We start from the raw sequence: 17,863 nt of genomic DNA on the forward strand, positions 1-17,863 counted from the left end.
TCAAAAGAAAGTAAATGCCTCCTTGTTAATTCTCACAGAAATACAGTTCCATTTTGTTTTATCCATACTATTTCCCCCAAGACTTATTCTTTCATGGTTTCAATGTCTCTGCTGAAATTCCCACTCCATAACAAATATTCAATCGTCAGATTATCAAAAATAACACCCTTTAATACTCAAACTCCTATTCTTGATTTATTTTGAAACATAGTAATATCCACTGCATTGAAATTCTGTAATGATGTGTTCTTGTCTGTTTGGGGTTTGATTCTTCTTGTTTGTTTTATTTCTAGTTAGGGCAAAATGCAAATTGTACACGATCCGGTCAACATAATCCCTACAGAGCTCAGAATCATGCCTAGCACATAGTAGACCACAGGAGAATGATACATTTGATGAATGGTGTTGATAAAGAATATTGAAAGTGCTATAGATTGCCAAAAGAACAAGCAAAATTGTCTTGGAAGAAGTTAAATCAGAATACTCCTTAGAAGCAAGGATGGCAAGGCTTCCCATCTCAGTAACGTTTGACATGCTATCAGAAGAGACGGATCCTAGGGGGGAGGGGAGGAATTACACTTGGTAAAGTTGAAGGTCAATAGCGGCCTACTTTACAAAGCATAATGAAGACCCTCGGTGAGGTGACACAGTGGCTTCAACAACAGCATCAGCCATAGCAAGATTGTGAGGGTGGCTCAAGCGGAATAAGAGTGACATTGTGTGGGACATGCCTTACTATGAGCCAGAATCGATGGCCAGTTATAACCTAATGACCAATAAAATAGGTTTCTTGGGTGGGAGCACTATAGGAATTCAGATAACTGTCTTCATACTCTGCTCTACAGAACCAATCTCTTGTCCTCCTACTACATTTCACTTTTTCTGTTTTTTGTTTTTTAAAATTTATGCTTATTGAGTCATGAAGAGACTGCAGTGTGACCATATCCACCAAGTGGAGGTCACTTCTCCACTAATCCAATGAGAGGTGTAAGCGACTCCGAGCTAGAAACATTAAAAGGTTGCCCCACTCTGGCTGACAATGTCCAATAGATCATTTAATACAGTTAAGTGAACTCTTCTCTTTTATGACAATCCATTTACCTATCCCAATTTTTAAATGATGAGCAATATAGAAGAAGCATACACAGATCTACGTCCCCTTTCCTGCACCAGTCCCATTTCCCTGGTTTTCATCCTAAGATTGCATGAGTTCAGGGCTCTTCACTCCAGCATAACTGTTCAGCATAATTGACCCACAAGTCAATTCTGATGCATGACTACCCGATATGGTCAGAGTAGAACTGTCTTAAGTTTTCCAATCAGTGACCTTTCAGCAACTGATGAACAGACCTATTTTCAGAGGCATCCCTGGGGCGCTTTAAACCACCAACCTGTTCCCTAATATTTGAGTCACCCAAGTCTTTCATAGATCTGGTACAACATAGCTGAGGATTAAGCTGAAAATGCTGCTAAATACAAAGGTGAAAATTAAGGTTTCTTAAAAATTAAAATATATACATATCATCTTCTGTGGCTTTCTACCATTGTAATTCATTAATTCAGGTTTAGAGAACCTCCCATTTGCATTGCTAATAGCTTTCTTTCAAAATGTCTTGACATTGTAGAAGTTTTTCAATCTTTTATTTTTGAAATACTTATTTTTACTAATAATATGGTGATTCCTAGCACGGAGACTAACTTTATTACATAAGTGTAAACAACTCCATCTCCCTTTTCCTAATCAAAATTGTATCACCATCTGAGAGATTTGAGATTGCGCCTACATGTTTATTTAATTATAAAATAATATGCTTTGGTAAGTATGATAATAAATTGATGGGATCCATGGGAGGGACGCACCTCCCACAACGTAATGCTTGATTTCTTTTCTGCTCTCTCTGGAGGAACAACTTCCTTTCAGAGGGAAAGCAGAAATTTCTGTCCATCAGGAAATCGGGAGCCTCCTCCAACCAAAGGGCCTTCTCAGGGACTCCCCTTGTCAGCTGGGGAGAGCCTTCCCCTCAAAGGGTTAGGAGGTTTCATAAGTTCAAGAATACGCTGTATTCACCACTCACCCTCCCCAAAAGTACAAAGAAAAATGCATAATGTGTGATATTGGTCAAAGTAGTGAGAATTAAAGTAAATGGTGTGATATAAAAAAAGGGTTTCAAACAGGATTAATAATTCTGCAATTTGTTATACAAAGCCAATTTTTTCCACTTGCAGAGCAAAGTTGCCCGGTGGGTTTATTGGCTCACTCATTATTAGGTATATATCACTTTTATTGTTTCACATTTTTATAGTTTATTTTTTTTAAAGGCATCATTCATGAATAAAACATTTTGGCTCCAGGCAGCCATACACTGAGGTTGGTCAGAAAGATTATACTGTCCCTGTTTTGAAATAATAACTAAACATACAAAATGGAAATAGCATAGGAGCAAATAACATGGCAGGACAGGAGGAGCGTCTCCAGAAGACAGGGAGCTCTCAGTGCAGTGAAAGCCCAGAGCACTAGTCCATACACCTTGACTCTTTTTTGGACAGGCCACTTGCCAAGTTTATCATCTAATTTATCTTTCCCAGTTGAACATGGTATTAGCTCAATTACAGCACTCATTTTTTGAGAGGTAGCAAGGGCTGTGCTATGAGAAGCTACTTGGAAAATCTTGCCATATCCATCCTGCTCCTCTGGCCTGACCCTTTCAGAATTGATTTGTGACTGTAACCCAGGAAGACAAATTGAGTTCCTGGAAAACACCCAAGTTCTCATTTTGAGTTGGTGTAAGTTGAAAAACTTAGACTATTAAGGGTTAAAGAGATATAAACACTTTGTTTAGAAGTATCTAGATCTAGAGAGAGGCTATGTCAAACACAATATAGCTTCACACTCATGTCTTTTTTTAATTTCATCTTTTCATTAGGGGCTCATATAGCTCTTGTCACAATCCATACATTCATCCAGTGTCAAGCACATTTGTACATTCATTGCTATCATCATTTTCAAAACATTTTCTTTCTACTTGAGCCCTTGGTGTCACCTCCTCATTTTCACCCCTCCCTCCCCAACCCTCTCTCCCACATGTACTCTTGAAAATTTATAAATTGTTATTTTTTCATGTCTTACACTGACTGATGTCTCCCTTCACCCACTTTTCTGTTGTCCATCCCCAAGGGAGGGGGTTATATGTAGATCATTGTGATTGGTTCCCTCTTTCACCCTCCACCTTACCCTGACCCTCCTGGTATCACTACTCTCATTATTGGTCCTCAGGGAGTTATCTTTTCTTGATTTCCTGTATTTCCAGCTCTTATTTGTACCCAAGTATATGCTCTGGTATTTATTTAATAGTAGTTTCTTTAATATAGCAATACTTTTTGATATACCTTTAATTATTAATTGACTGCTCCTTTCAATCTTGTCATTCCTGACTAAGCATAATCGAGAATCAATTAGAGCTCTATGACTAATAGCTCCCTATAGTCACATATTAATTTGATTAGCATGGAGGGTACCCTTGTCCTGTACCAAGTAGTTTGGGGGATGTCATTAGGAGGAAGTGCCAGGTGTAGCCTAGGGTATAGTTAGGCCAATTTTCCAGAGGATGTTATTTTGTCACTGCACCAGGAATTAGGTCAACCATATGGTTTTAGTTTAGGGCTTGTCTACTTTGTATAGCATGAACAAATCATGAACCAGAAAGCTATTGGAGAAATGTGGAAGAAAAATGATGAAGCTGACAACAATTTACCATAGCTATCTAATGTCCAAGTTTAACACATAATTATTTTCAGAGTCAAATTTCCATCAATGTCAGCAAGTCAAAATATTTTCTTTCTTTTTTTATGAAAAGGAAACCATTACCTAATGAATGTATCTCCTCAACACAATTCAATACATTTCCTTAAACTATTTTGGTTGTGGTTTTTTTCCTTTTTAACTATTTATTGTGAATTGGATATAAGTTTATGAAGTAGACCATTAGTTTTACATTAAAAAATTCATGCTTGTTGTATTTCATCTCATTCTTTGCAATCCCCTAAATGTTTGATCATTTATTTCACTTCCTACCTGAATCTCTTGCTTCCATCTTCCAGTCCTCTCCCCCGACTCCTTAACCTTCTGAACTTTGTTTCAAGGCATGAGTGCTGGCCTTTGAGGTCCAATTATTCATTATTCGAAGGTGGTTGTCCCTGATTAGTGTTATGGTTCCCCTTACAAACTTGTCTGTTTGGGTCTGAAAATTAAAGCAAGAGGTTGAATTCAGTTCTATATATGAAGGGTAACTGAAGGTCAGCGTCTCAGGAGCATTATTTTGTAAAATCTTGCTTATGATTTTAAATGTTTTGTTCCACATTTTACTTCCACCTAACTCGGAAATTGGACCTAGTCAATAGAAGCAGAATATTTTCACACCAGTATGAGCTCCTCAGGTCGGAAGGCTCTCAGACTGTGACTGAGGAAGAGTTGCCTTCTCCACGAGAGTCCACTACAATGATACAGGAGGGAGCAAAGCCTGTGGGAGAAAAGGTTTCAGGAATTCATTTACCAAGAACTTATGACTCAAAATGAAAAGAAACATCTCTAAGCATCAATTAATAATTAGAACTGGAAGTCGGTAAAAATGAGATGGAACGCCTAAAGATGGACATTCTAGGTATTAGTGAACTGAAGTGGACTGGTATTGACCATTTTGGATCAGACAGTGATATAGATTATTATGCCAGGAAAGAAAGAATCCAAAGTAATGGAGTCATATTTATCATCCAAAAAGGTATGTCAAGTGCTATTTTGAAGTACAATGCTGCCTGTTATAAGATAATGTTTATTCACATACAAGGAAATACAACCAAGACAACTATTATTCATATTTATGCAGTAACCTTTAAAGCTAGTGGTGAAGAAATGGAAGAATTCTACTAATGGCCTTAGTCTAAAACTGATCAAATATGCAGTCAAGATGCAATGATAAATACTGGTAACTGGAATCCAAATTTTGGAAACAAATAGAGAAGAAGAATAATTGGAAACTATAGGCTTGCTGATGGAAATTAAGCTGAAGATCACGTGATAGAATTTTGCCTGACCGATGACATGTGCACAGCAAAGACACTTTTCCAAGAACATAAAAGACCCTTTATACAGATGCAGTCCACAGAAATCAAATATATTTATTAAAAGAAATAATGGAGAAGCTCAATATCAACAGTGACAACCAAGCCAGGGGCTGACTGTGGAATGGACCACCCATGGCTCATATGAAGTTCAGGTTGCAGTTGAGGAAAATGAAAACAAGTCCACGAGAGCCAAAATATGACCTTCAGTGTATCCCACTCAAATGTTTCAGAATATCTCAAGGAGAGATTGATGTATTGAACACATTAATGGCAGAAGACCTGCTAAGCTGAGTGATGACCTCAAGGATGTCATACATGAAGAAGGAAAAAAGGCCATTCAAAATACAAGAATGAAAGAAAGAAAGGTCAAAGTGGATATCAGAAGGGACGGTGAAACTTACTATTATATAGTGTGGGTGAAAGGAAGAAATAATGACATCAAAGAACTGAATAGAAATATCAGTGGGAAGTTCAAGAAGACACACTCAAATAATATAATGATATATGCAAATATCTAGAGTTAAAAAACCAAAAAGGAAGACTACACTGAGCAGATCTTAAACTGAACGAACTAAAGAAAAATTTACGTAAGTCTCAGGTTACAATATTGAATGACGCTATGGGAAAATATTCAATGATGCAGGGAGCATAAAAAGAACATGGAAAGAATAGACAGAAACACTTTACCATCAGGAACTAATTAACATTAAACAATTTCAGGAGGTAGCATATGAGCAAGAACCAATGGCCCTGAAGGAAGAAGTCCAGCATGCACTGAAAGCAGTAGTCAAAAGCAAGGCTCCAGGAATGCATAGAACACCAATTTTAATGTTTCAACAAGATGGTGAAGTACTGGAAGTAATTACTTGTCTATGCAGAAAAAATTGGAAGACAGCTTCTTGTTGAACCTACTGTCAAAGATCTATATTTGCACCCATTCAAAAAAGTATACAATTATAGATCATAATGTGCAAATTATAGAACACTATCATTGATAAAGAAGTAAAATTTTGCTGAAAATCATTCAACAATGGTTGCAGCAGTGCATTTACCTGGAACTGTCAGTTCAGGCTGGATTCAGAAGAGGCCATGGAAGAAAGGATATCATTCTGACATCAGACGGATCTTGGCTGAAAGGAGATAATACAAGAAAATGGTTGACTTGTGTTCCATCGACTACGCAAAGGCATTCAACTGTGTCAATTATGCATAGAGTTGAGAAAAATGGCAATTTCAGAACACAAACTTTTGCCTATGCCGAACCTGTACATGGATCAAGGGTCAGTTGTGGACACAGAACAAGGGATGCTGCATGGTTTGAAATCGGAATGGTGTGTGTCAGGGTTGCATCATCTCACCCTACTCTTTCTATCTGAATGCTGTACCAAAGAAGTTGGCTTTATTTGAAGAAGATAAAGTCTTCCGTGTTGGAAGAAGGCCTATTAATAACCTGCAGTATGCAGATGACCCCGCCTTGCCTTCTAAAATGAGGAGAATTTGAACCACTTGCTGAGGAAAATCAAGGATTTCAGCCTTTGGTATAAAAACAAAAATCTTCACAACAGGACCAATAGATTACATCATGAAACATGAAGAAATTACTGAAGTTGGCAAGGATTTAATCTTGCCTGGGTCCAGAATCAATGCTCTTGGAAGCAGCAGGAAGCAGCAAACCAGAGTTCAAAAGACAAGTTGCATTGTGTAAATCTGCTGCATTAGATATCCGTCCTGTGTTGAAAAGTCAAGATGTTATTTTGATGAATAAAGTTTGCCTAAACCAAAGCCATGGCATTTTCACTGGAGCCTTATGCATTGGAAAGTTGAATACTGAATAAGGAAAATTGAAGCAAAATCTATTTATTTGGCTATGATGTTGGCAAATAATATTGAAAGCACCACAAACTGCCAAAAGAATAAACAGATCTGTCTTGGAAGAAGTAAAGCCAAAATGTTACTTAGAGGCAAAGATGTCAAGACTTCCTTGGGCATATTACAAAGAGAGATCAGTCCTTGGAAAAGTCGATTGGGCTTGGTAAAGTGGAAAGGCAATAAAGGAGGTGGCCCTAGAGGAAAGGCAACATCAACAATGTGTCCAGACACAACAATAGTGAGGCGAGTGCAAAAGTGGGCTGTGCTTTGTTCTGTGGTACAAAGGGTCACTTTGAGTTGGCACCTTACAGCCACAACACAACACCTTTGCATGAATTTGCTTCCTGCATGCTCCACCCTCTAAATGTATATATTTTCAGCATAGACACATACCCATGTACAAATATCCTCTTAATCCTATGTATGCTCATGGGTATACCGTCCCCTCTACACCCAGAATACACGTTCAGGAACCATTCCTACTGTGTATGAAGTTAATTTTGATGCAGGTTTCTGGATGGTAAAAATAGTTTTTGCTCAACTCCTAAACAGATGATTAGTTGTTCAAACCTACTCAGTAACTCCAAAAGAAAGATCTTGTGACCAGCTTCCATACATATAAAGGAAACAAAGCAAAAAGATGGCGACCATGTCTACCCTGTATCTCAGGATATCCATGAGGTGGTATTGTCTCACCATTTGTTATTGCATGACAGAAATTATAGGCAGAACAGGTAAAGGGAAGCATTGAGGAACATAGTACCGTAGTTGCTTTCCAAACTGATAATCTTCCCCAGATACATCTTTTATTTATGTATCTCTAGTTATCTAAGGTCACTAACTGAAAATCTTCCCAGATGCATCTTTTATTTATGCATCTCTGGTTATCTAAATTCACTATCTGTTAGAGGCAAAGGGTCAGTTCTACAATTACACTATCTTACCATTAACAGTGGTATTTATACTGTTTAAATTTATCTCAATAATTTAGAAAAACAAACAGTGTAATGAATTTATTCAAATTTAAATGAAACTGACCTTTCAAGGTCGGTTAAATTGACACAAGCTAGCTAATTGTTACATCTTATCTTATCCATTATTGTAGAATAGTCGATGATTTTTGACTTATTGTTAATATTTTATCTAATTATATACACTTAACTAAGGTCTCAATTTTGTTATATTTGGGACTAAAATACCATATATGAGAGTCTTTGATAAATTGTTAAATTGAAAAAAAGTCGGTTGAATCATATACTGACTTAGAAGTTCTGTTTAAGGTAAAAATAGTATTGAATTGAGCCATAATTTCTTATAAGCTACTAATGCTATAACATTGCCCTGTAGTGCTTAAACTCATAGGTCTCACATCACAATTGAAGTTAATATCCCCTGAACATTTGAGTCAGCTTTTAATTGGATTCATTTCAATTTGTTCAAAATGGAATAAAGTCAATCGGTCATGCAATAATCAATTCAATCGATTATCTTGACTATTGCTGCTCAATTGATTCATCAATTATTGAACCAAAACCATGAACATATCCAGTTTTCAATTGCCATGTATGTTATACATAAAGCTAATTACCAAACTGCATTTGTACATTCTAGCATCTTACTCAGATGTTCAATGCAGCCAACCAGAAAAGGCTCACTGGGAAAAGTTGCTTATCTTGCCTTGGAGTGAAAGGAGGAAATTCACCATTCTTAATAATACCCAAACCTAATAACAGATACAATATGTGCAATTGAGGATCAGCATCCTTGTAGGAATTACAAGAAGAAAATAGCTTAACCAGAACACACATAGAGGAACTCCTAAACTTTTTGCCAAGCTTATCCCTGAAGAAGCAGAGCCTGGAGCTTACCTTGGCGAACTGTCAGAGAGATATCATCTACTGAGTCAACTGCTAAACACCAGCAATGTGTCCTCAATGGGATCTGTCAAAACCATCCCTGAAGAAGTAAAGCTTAAAGACAAAACAGATTCTCAAAAGTCTCAAAAGACGATTTTGAGTTTGTTTGTTTCAGGTTCAACATAATTATTTGGCTTTTTCTGAGTCTGTGGATGGATTCTTCTCTAAGTTCTATTTCCTTAGAGCAACCCAGCAGAGAAGACACAGATTTATGTGGGATGGGATTCATTTATATTCTGTTCTTGGCATTTAAAGTCTTCACTTACTGTACAACTATGTTGAGTCATGTGTAATGGAGCTAATATTTATATATTGATAAACAAAATCTACATACTGCTGATATTGATAAACTGATATTGATATTGATAAGCTGATATCAAGAAGCAAAATCTCATATTGTTGATGAAACAATGTATCATCCCATATATAACTCCATAAAAAATTTTTAAAATAAATATTTCTGCATCACTGCCCAATAAACCTTGAATATAGTGTTTGCATATTTTATTTTTAAAGCTTCTATGTTAGTTTCATTTATACATTTTAGAGAGTAATACATAAAATCTTTGTGTTCTTATGTAGCACTAGTAGGAAATACAAACAGTAGTGCATCTTGAGTATTTAGATAAAAAACACAGCCAAGTATCTCCAATGTCTAGTTGTCTGTCCAAATCAAATAGTGTTTTATGGGTAGATGGAAGGTAGTAATGACAATGAAATCTGGCCTATCAAGGAACAATTCTTATTTCTATATTTAACAAACAAATTACTGACATTCGTGAAGAAGGTGAATAGAGGATATAAGGGAATGGTGTCCACCTCGATCAACAATTTTCAGTATTAAATCTTAAGCAAATCCCCATCTAAATGACAGACAGCCAGTAAGCTAGGTGCAGGTGGATTAAATAGCCCTCAACCAGGAAGACAAAGAATGGATGTTGCTTATCAGTGCTCCAGTAATCTTCATAAGTTATTTTAAAATCACACAATTACAGCTAGTGCAAGGTCATGAGATTGACCTTCTTTTACCCTGGTTAATTAGAAATATGAGACTTACTGCATGTGTATGTGTGTGAAGCATTTAGAATTCATGCATAGTTTCCATGAATTTTTAATGAATTTTATGCTCTTAAAAATTTTGCAGAAGACTATTTTGCATTATTATTTATCATAAAAATTAGAAACAATCAAGTATCTTTAAGTCAGAATACACAATGTAAGGTGATATTCATAATATCAATATTCCATGTAGACAGGATGATTAAGATTTGCTTCTGCATAAGTGGGTGACATCGGACAGTATAAGATATGACAAAATAATAATAATTTAGGACTTATCAAGGGTTCATGAGGGAGGGGAAAAAGGGAGGGAAGGGAAAAAAAAAACAAAGAGCTGATACCAAGGGCCCAAGTAGGAAGAAAATGTTTTGAGAATGATGATGGCAACAAATGTACAAATGTTCTTGACACAATGAATGTATGTATGCATTGTGATAAGAATTGTAAGAACCCCCAAAATTGATTGATAAAAATAAAAGTAAATAAGTAAAATACAACACATTTATAAAAATAATTTACTCTTGGTCATATTTTCAGTAATTTTCTTTCTTGTAATCCTTCTGAATTTGGTATCTCTTCAAAATATAGACGTGCACAGATGGACTACAGCTGTATTGACAAACCTTACAAATCATTGACTGTCCTATAGATGTATTTCTATATCTATACTTATCATCTATATCACCAAAGCCCACCACTATGGAGTCAATTACAACCCATAGTAATCCTATATAGGGCTTCTGAGACTCTAAATCTTTGCAGTCTCATATGTGTACATGTGTGTGTGTGGCAAATATTCAATTAATATGTATAAATAGATGGCTCAAGTCAAACCTTGTCATCACATTTTAGAAAATCAAATGTGAGATCATCCTTGATTATTATTTAGGTAACCAACTCCACCCAAATTGGTTTGAGTCAATATATTTCATAACTCATTTTATGTTTTTGTGTGTGCTTAATTATTGATCATGTTGGATATTTAGATACTTTTCTTGGAACTGTGGACATGGTTGTGAGAGAGGCAAACTGTCAGGTTTTGCAAAAGTTAACTTTAGTAAAGGAATAGAAAAGTTTTGTTTAAAAAGCACTTTATCCATCTATGGGTCTATATATTCATATTGATGACTGTCTCTTTATCTATATAGTGATGTTTTATTTTATCCTTCCTAGCTAGTACTTAATTGTACATGGTATATTCTGAGAAACAATAAAAACAAAAATGATGGTATGTAGTAGAGTAAGGATGGAATTATGAAGGTTGGATAGTGAAGGCATCTCTAGGCCCATAATGGCAAAAAATGAAATGAAGTCTGACTAAAAATCAAGAAGGGTTAAAATTAAGGCAATTTAAGGGTCAGGGGAAGGAATCAACATAGCATGTTAAAAAAAAAGCAGGCATAATAAAGAAGGCCATACTGGGTGCTGCAGAACAAGGAGATGAGGCCCAAGAGCAAAATGTTAAAGAAATGGGCAGGAATACAATTATAACCATGTTTTAGTCCATGTGAAGGACTTTAATCCAAATTCTGTGTTGGGGAGAAATGGTGAGTTTATCACCATGGAGGCCTGGAACGTGAGCAGTCCGGGTGGCAGGCCCTCACAGTGGTTACGCACTTGACTATTCACTGGAAAGGGAACGTTGGAGCCCACCACCGGTTCCAGGGCAGAACAAGACCAGGCGATCCATCCTAGTAAAGACTGCAGCCTTTGACAGCCTATGGGTCATTCTATTTGGGTCATTTTGATTTCTATTGGTTATTGTTGCTAGGAGCCATTGAGTCAGTTCTGACCCTTAGCTACATTATGCACAGCAGAACAAAACACCGCCCAGGCCTGTGCCATCCTCACAGTGGGTCTAAGGCTTGAGCCAAGTGTTGCTGCCACTGTTGCCATCCATATCCTCGAGGGCCTTCCTCCTTTTTGCTGCCCTTCTGATGGACCAAATGTGATGTCCTTCTCCATTGCCTGGTCTCTCCTGGCAACATGTCTAAAGCATCTGAACCAAAGTCTTCTCATCCCAAGACTGAGAGTTTAGCACTAGGAATTATAATTGACTGTATAGCCATCAACAATGTGACACGACATACATTTTATACAGTTTTTAAAAACCATTGTATGAATAAAATGAAAAAAGGAAAGTATCACAGATGCGAATAAAGTTCCAAGGCTAATTTTGGAGTTAAGAATGAAGAGATTGAGATCAGAGCAGTGGAAGTGATAATACTTCCTGATTTGGGACCATTATTAAATATATATTGTGTGTGGATTATGAAGGGGAAACGGTTCCAAAACCAAACTCACAGAGTGACTGCCCTACAGGACAAAGTGACACTGCTCTTATGACCCTCCAAGAGTGTACTTCCTTGTGAAATCTGAAAGCCTCATCATGCCCCTCTTGAGCAGCTGGTATTTTTGCATTTCACAGTCTACTGGGTAATCCATTATGCCATCAGGGTTCTGGGGAAACAGGTAGATCATCAATAGTAACCTGCAGGGATTTTGCTTGTTTATGAATTTGTATTTTTCTCAGCATCTGGATAATGATATATCTCCAAGCTTATGTCAAGCCTTTGAGTCAATTCTGACTCTTTGTGACCTGCTATGGCGTTTCTGAGGTGGTAAATATTTATGGGAGCAGGCAGCCTCATCCTTTCTCCTGTTTGAGGAGTTGATGAATGTTTGAACTCCAGACCTGGCAGTTAGCAGTCCAAAGTTTAATGATATATTTGCTTCTATTGAAAAGACTGGGGAAGGGCCTTTAAAATGATTTGGGAGGAGTCCAGAGTTTGTTTTAGACATGTTAACTTTTTACGTCTAATAGATATTCATGTGGAGAACATTGAATAGACACTGAAATATTTATGCTTAGAGCTTAGGAGAGAACAAGGTAGAAAGACATGACTTTAAAAATAAGCATATAAATGAGGCTTAGAAAATAAACATTGAAAACAGACAGAATGCTTGCAATATAGAGAGACGTGCCTGTAGGGCATTCACTATCAAAAGACTGATGTTACTACCATGAGGGGACACTCTTGAATTAAGAAAGCCAAGAGGATTTTCAAAATAAAGCCAATTTAACAATGAGAAAGTAGCCTATAGCTAGGAGAAAAAGAATAATAATGAGTTAATTTAAATTTTTCAACATCTGAGAGTCAAATTTTATAGGCTAAATGTGGAGTGAAATCACAATCTAGCATATCCTGCCTCAAAATACAATTGTTCTAATTACAAAGCAATTACAATACCTCCACAGAGTAAATTACCCAGGTATTGGCATCCTGTGGAATAAAGTAATATAGCAATTGCTTCTGATTGATGACACTATCTTTCACGTTTTCTAACCTATAACAGAGTTTCTTATCAAGTTTCCCAGTAACATTGTAATTATTTAATTGACATTTATTTTCCAGTATCCGTGTGTTGCAAATGTTTATCCACTTGACTAATAATTGAAAGTTGGTCATTCAAGTCCACTCAAAAGTTCCGCAGTAAACAGAAGTAGCCATCTGCTCCCAGAAGGTGGCAACGTTGACAATGTGATGGAGTAATCCTACTTTGCATACCTGGGGGTCGGTGGGGTGTGTGTGTGTGGGGTAGGTTTTGGGGTCAATATGAGTTAGATTGAATGTAGGTGATTAATTAATTAATTTACTTTTTTACATTTTATTAGGGGCTCATACAACTCTTATCACAATCCATACATATACATACATCAATTGTATAAAGCACATCCGTACATTCTTTGCCCTAATCATTTTCTTTTTTTTTTAATCTTTTTATTGGGGCTCATAAGGCTCTTATCACAATCTGCACATACATCAATTGAGCAAAGCACCCTTATACATTTGTTGCACTCGCCACTCTCATAATTCACCTTCCACTTGGGTTCCTGGAATCAGCTCGGTTTCCCTTTTTTTTTCCCCCATCCCCCTCCCTCCCCGATCCCACCCCTGGTCCCTTGATAGTTTATAAATAATTATTATATCTTATCTTACACTCCCCGGCGTCTCCCCTCACCCGCCTCAGAAAAAAAAAATATTTCACAGTTCAGTGGCAGCCTAGTTTTCTCCCTAAAACCTTGAGAGATATTAGAATAATAAATATTTTCAAATGCTCTCCTTTTGCTTTTCTTTAATGAATAGCAATGTGAAAGTAAAATTTCCAATTCAGGAAAGAACTTGTGTTAGGAAACAGGGGATTCATTGGCCCACAGACAGCTGAAACTGTGGCTAATGGCTGGTCAGGGTTCTCTCATCCACCAGTGTCACCAGTACTGCTGTGGCAGCATCTCCAGCCTACTTTCCAATAAGGGCATGAACATACCAGGGCTGCAGTGCACATAGTGACAAGTGAAAGTTTGGGCTTTTAAAAATGTTTAATTATCATTGTTATGCAAGGTTTAGGCCAGACTTCACTGCTGCTTCCATGGGTATTGATTGTCAACCCTTGAGTTGTATCCTTGACAAATTCATTTATTTATCCAATGAAAAATATGAGTGCACATACACACGTATTGATTTGCCTAGATTGCCATAGAAATTTAATAAAGCCAACACTCTCATATAAAAAAAAGAATGTAGGTGAAAGAGTAACAACAGTATCTATCATGCAAATGAATACTGCAATTTGCTTAAACCTAACAGGATGATTTTTGTTGCCTGATAAACCTTAGAAAATGGAATTCCATAATGAATTACTTAACATATAGAAGTGAAATCATATAGAAAAACTGGAACAATCTTTTGAAATGTTTAGTCCAGGTGAAATGGTTGAATACATGCCCAAGAAATTTAGATGATTTTTAAAACGTTTACCTTCTATCAGCTCTATTTTATTTATTGGGATTGTGTAATCATAAAATTAGAAACATCAAAGTATTTGAACAACAGATTCTGCGCTATAAGACGTAGCTGGGATGAAAGCAAAGAGTCACAGCTGAAGGAAGAGTCCAAAAATCAACTTTGGATCTACCAACATGGCTTCAAAAGGAGAAGAAACTAGAGAACAGAAATTATTTTAATGGTAAAATATTATTTAATCAATAAATTACAGCCAATGGTAGAGCTTCAAATTAAATTATTCATAACCTGTAATAACTGAAAAGATAAAAGACAACCCAAGTAAATATACCCACAATTAAATAGTTTTAACATAATGCTCACTTATTAATGTAGAACATCACACACACATAAAAGATCCAATCTGGTTCACTGATAAGTTGCTAACCAAAAGGTTGATGGCTTAAATCCACTACCTTGAGAGAAAGAGTGAGGAAATATCAGCCTAGAAAACACTATAAGAAACAAAAACACTGCCATCAAGTCAGTTCTGACTCATGGCAACCCTATAGAACAGGGCAGAACTGCCTTTGTTGGTTTCTGAAACACCCTTGGTGATGTAGCAGTTATGCCTTGGGTTGCGATCTGCACTGTCAGCAGTTCAAAAACCCCAGCAGCCCCTTGGGAGAAAGACTGGACTTTTTATTCCCATAAACAATTGCTGTCTCTCAAACCCACAAGAGGTCATTATGAATCATCTTGACTCAACGATAGTGAGTAAGCATTATTTTTATAAAGCATCAGCATATAAATAAGAAATCATATGGAATCTTAGAATATATTTCAAATCAAGCAAGAATGGATATAGTACATGAGAGGAATTTATGGGTGCAGTTAAAACAGTCTTTAGAACAAAAGTTTTAGTTTTAAATGTTCTTATTAGTGAACAAATACTATTAAAATTAATAATCTTTGCACCTCAGGAGCAAATCATTACCAAAATAAACAGAAAAAGAAGGATAATTAAAATAAGAAAAGAAAACATAAAATAGAAGATGAATTAGAGAAAATTAATGTAGAAAATATGGCAATTAAAATTAATATCTAGGTTTGTTAAACAATTGCAAATAACAATGAAAATTGATGTTACATATTTTATAGAATACATATATAATTATTAACAATTGCCAATAAATTTGAAAGTATGGTTAGAATAGATAAATTCTTTGGAAAGCATGACCTACCAAAATTGATATAAAATGAAAAATATTTGAATAGTTTATATCTACTAAAGACATTTAATTATTTAATTAATAGTTAAAAAATCATGCCATAATCAAATCATGTCCAGGCCCAGATAATTTCATTGTTAAATTCTATCAATTATTTAGCAAAGAAAGAGGCAAGAGAAAATTTATAAGTGCTCTATTAGCAAATAATGAAGGTTGGGCAACTTTTTAACTCATTTTTAAGACATGTATAAACCTGCTGATAAATAGATGATAAATTGAAAGATAGATAGATAGACATACAGTCTTATAGGTATTTATAGATGACACATCATTATATTTCATGTTTTAATAAAATATTCTTAAAAACATATTAGCCATTTAAATATTTTAAATATATGAAAAGGATAGGAAATTCTGGGCACATGCAGTTTGTTCAAAGAATTCCAAATTGGCTTAATATCAACATAATTTACCATATTAACAAAATAAAAAGAGTCATATTAACATATGCAGAAAATATTTAACAAAATTGATCCGCAAATTAAAAATATATGGAACATTCTCAATCTGAAAAAAAATGTGCATCGACTCACAAGCTACAATTTACATTTAATTTTTGTAAACTAGTGAATGATCTCTGTCACATAATTTTTCATCTCACACACAGACTATAATATAGCCATCTCTCTTTTCTAGTAAGAGGTGAGGTTTAAGTCTCTTCTTACAATCTGTATGTGTTTAACGAATTCATTAACTTATAGAGTAAAGTAGAAGTTTTGTTCATAGGGATCCTCTCTACCATAGAAGGAAATATCTGCCTGATCGCGTGCCATCCTCACAATTGTGATGATGTTTGAGGCCACATTGGAGCCACCTTGTGAATCCATCTCCTCACCAGTCTTCTCTTGTCCATGCCTTTCTACATACCAAGCTTATGCGCTTTTCCAGGGACTGGTCTCTCCGGATAACATGGGCAAAGTACAGAAGAGGAAGTCTTGCCATCCTCACTTCTAAGTAGCACTCTGGTTGTACTGCTAACAAGACAGATGATTTGTTATTTTTGAAAATCCATGGTATATCAATATTCTTTGACAACACTATCACTCAGGTGCTACAATTCCTCTTCTTCAATCTTTCTTATTCAACAACTAAACTTCCATGTGCATGGGCAGTGATTGAATCAGGAACATCTTTGTCTTCCAGGTTACCTCCTTGCTTTTCAGCACTTTAAAGAGATCTTGTGCAGCACATTTACCCACTGAAATTATTGGGTTTTGATTTCTTGACTTCTGCTTCCATGAGCATTGATTTTAGATTTAAGCATGATGAAATTTGGGGCAAATTTAATATTTTCTCCATTTATTATAATGTGTATTGATACAGTTGTGATGATTTTGTTTTCTTTACGTTAAGTGTTAATTCATATGAAGACTGAATATTTGATCTTCATCAGCGGGTACTTTTCATGTTCCGCAAAGAAAGTTGTGTCATCTTCATAATGAGAGTTGTTATGATGCCGAATGCTACATTTTTCTCCATACAGTCCGGTGTCTCCGATTATTTGTTCTGCACATGGACTGAGTAAGTATAGTGAGAGAATGCAAAACTGGTGCACACTTTTCTTAATTTAAACCATGCTAATATCCCCTTGTTCTGTTTGAATGGTCGTCTCTTGATCCATGTACAGGTTCTGAATGGGCATAATTAAGTATTCTAGAATTCCCCCTTTGTTCAGTGCTATCTAGAGTTTGTTTGGATCCAAACAGATGAAGACCTTTGAATATTCAATAAACCACAAGTAAATATCTATGTAAAGTTCTCTGTGTTCAGCCAAGATCCATTTGTTGCACACCAGGATATTGCTTCCCCAATGCTGTGTTATGCA

The sequence above is a fragment of the Tenrec ecaudatus genome, chromosome 15 (assembly GCF_050624435.1).
Source record: "Tenrec ecaudatus isolate mTenEca1 chromosome 15, mTenEca1.hap1, whole genome shotgun sequence".
Taxonomy (NCBI): domain Eukaryota; kingdom Metazoa; phylum Chordata; class Mammalia; order Afrosoricida; family Tenrecidae; genus Tenrec; species Tenrec ecaudatus.